General features: G+C 38.6%; 1 long non-coding RNA gene across 1 annotated transcript; it reads left to right on the top strand.

Annotated features, from left to right (window-relative positions):
• The first annotated feature begins 293 nt into the window (after positions 1–293).
• Positions 294–1,172, top strand: LOC123730371 (uncharacterized). Its single transcript, XR_006761733.1, has 3 exons — positions 294–571; positions 838–1,007; positions 1,095–1,172. It is a non-coding gene; the product is annotated as an uncharacterized lncRNA (long non-coding RNA).
• Positions 1,173–2,847: the final 1,675 nt, after the last annotated feature.

Below are 2,847 nucleotides of genomic sequence, written 5' to 3'. Positions count from 1 at the left end.
CATACTGACTCAATCTCTAGCCACTTAATAATTAATAAATGGATGTAATAAATGTATCACTATTCACTTTAAACTATTCCACTTTACATAATGTTTACATACCCTACACTACTCATCTCATATGTATATACTGTACTCTATACCATCTACTGCATCTTGCCTATGCCGTTCGGCCATCGCTCATCCATATATATTTTTATTCATTCCTTTACACTTGTGTGTATAAGGTAGTTGTTGTGAAATTGTTAGATTAATTGTTAGATATTACTGCATGGTCAGAACTAGAAGCACAAGCATTTCGCTACACTCGCATTAACATCTGCTAACCATGTGTATGTGACAAATAAAATATGATGTGATTTGAACAATTTAAAAGGGTGAAAGGTGGTATGCAGTAATAATTCGTTTTTTTATTTTTCAGTATTTTTTTCAGTGTTTGATTAATTTAGTTTGCAAATAATGATATCGCTTCTGTAGTTTGTCAAATACAGTGTACCTGCTGCGAAAGATGGAGGGGATGAGAGGCAAGAACATTAGCTCATCTTCATGCAAGGTGCATCCACATGTGCAAGTAATTCACCTTTTTTATTCAATATCTCATTGACTTTAACATTTGAATAGCAGTTTTCTCCAAACATTGTTTTTAACAAAAAAATGTGTCCATAACTTTCCTGAATTGAAGCATGGGACCAAATTCATTGTGCCAGTTTTCCATGCTTATGGACATGACTTGACATACCTGGTACTTGAACATTATCATTAATATTGTCAGTAGGTATTTATTCATATTTTAAGGTTTAACCAAATAACCCATATGACATGATTTAAAATTTCTAGATGAAATTCAACAGCTAATATGTCGAAGGTGCTGGACTGGCAGATGGAGAGGCTGTTGTCGTATCGGAGGCGCTTTGGGAGGATCACCAAAGAAATGACGCCGTCCCATCGTATTGACCTCCTGACTGATGCACTTCTCCACCATGGGAAAAAGATACGCCAGAGGCAACGTTAGTATACTTGGATTTGTTATTAATTTACTTGATGCTGGTTGACTCTGGTGATGTTCCTAAAATTTCCTGTTTCTTTTGTTTTAGTGGACAGAGGCTTTCCGAGCAACAGAAGTTGCAACAGAGGCAGAAAGGGAAATGGCAGAAATTGCAGTCTTTTTCAGGTAAACCATTGTATCAATAATCTAAGCATAGAATTTCAGTATTGATTAGAAATGTTGTCACATCTGTCACTGTTATGTTTTAGGAACAACACTGCCTAGAAGGACAGCATCCTGGAGTCGCCTCTTCACTGTTGACGTTCAGACTGGTGTTTTGCGGGTACTATTTAATGAAGCTGTCAGTTGCGGACTTGTGAGGCACCTGTTTCTCAAACTAGACACTCTAATGTACTTGTCCTCTTGCTCAGTTGTGCTCCGGGGCCTCCCACTCCTCTTTCTATTCTGGTTTGAGCCAGTTTGCGCTGTTCTGTGAAGGGAGTAGTACACACCGTTGTAAGAGATATTCAGTTTCTTGGCAATTTCTCACATGGAATAGCCTTCTTTCCTCAGAACAAGAATAGACTGACGAGTTTCAGAAGAAAGTCCTTTGCTTCTGGCCATTTTGAGCCTGTAATTGAACCCACAAATGCTGATGCTCCAGATACTCAATTAGTCTAAAGAAGGCCAGTTTTATTGCTTCTTTAATTAGAACAACAGTTTTCAGCTGTGCTAACATAATTGCAAAAGGGTTTTCTAATGATCAATTAGCCTTTAAAAATCATAAACTTGGATTAGCTAACACAACGTGCCATTGGAATAATGGGCCTCTGTACGCTTATGTAACTATTCCATTAAAAATCTGCTGTTTCTAGCTACGATAGTCATTTACAACATTAACACTGTCTACACTGTATTTCTGACCAATTTGATGTTATTTTAATGAACAAAAACTTTACTTTTCTTTTAAAAACAAGGAAATGTCTAAGTGACCCCAAACCTTTGAATGGTTGTGTGTGTGTGTGTGTGTGTGTGTGTGTGTGTGTGTGTGTGTGTGTGTGTGTGTGTGTGTGTGTGTGTGTGTGTGTGTGTGTGTGTGTGTGTGTGTGTGTGTGTGTGTGTGTGTGTGTGTCAGTTGAAGTCGAAAGTTTACATACACTTAGGTTGGAATCAGTAAAACTAGCATTTCAACCACAAATTTCTTGTTAACACACTATAGTTTTGACAAGTCGGTTAGGACATCTACTTTGTGCATGACACAAGTAATTTTTCCAACAATTGTTGACTGACAGATTATTTCACTTATATTTCACTGTATCACAATTCCAGTGGGTCAGAAGTTTACATATGCTAAGTTGGCTGTGCCTTTAAACAGCTTGGAAAATTCCAGAAAATGATGTCATGGCTTTAGAAGCTTCTGATAGGCTAATTGTACCTGTAGATGTATTTCAAGGCCTACCTTCAAACTTAGTGCCTCTTTGCTTGACATCATGGGAAAATCAAAAGAAATCAGCCAAGACCTCAGAAAAAACATTGTAGACTTCCACATGTCTGGTTCATCCTTGGGAGCAATTTCCAAATGCCTGAAGGTACTATGTTCATCTGTACAAAAAATAGTATGCAAGTATGGGACCACGCAACCGTCATACCGCTCAGGAAGAAGGGTAGGCTTGCAAGCTGAAGAACGCCATCCCAACCGTGAAGCACGGGTGTGGCAGCATCATGTTGTGGGGGTGCCTTGCTGCAGGAGGGTGTGGTGCACTTCACAAAATAGATGGCAACATGAGGAGGAAAATTATGTGGATATATTGAAGCAACATCTCAAGACATCAGTCAGGAAGTTAAAGCTTGGTCGCAAATGG

Source organism: Salmo salar, chromosome ssa24 (genome assembly GCF_905237065.1).
Source record: "Salmo salar chromosome ssa24, Ssal_v3.1, whole genome shotgun sequence".
NCBI lineage: Eukaryota > Metazoa > Chordata > Actinopteri > Salmoniformes > Salmonidae > Salmo > Salmo salar.
This window is presented reverse-complemented; position numbering and strand designations above follow the sequence as displayed.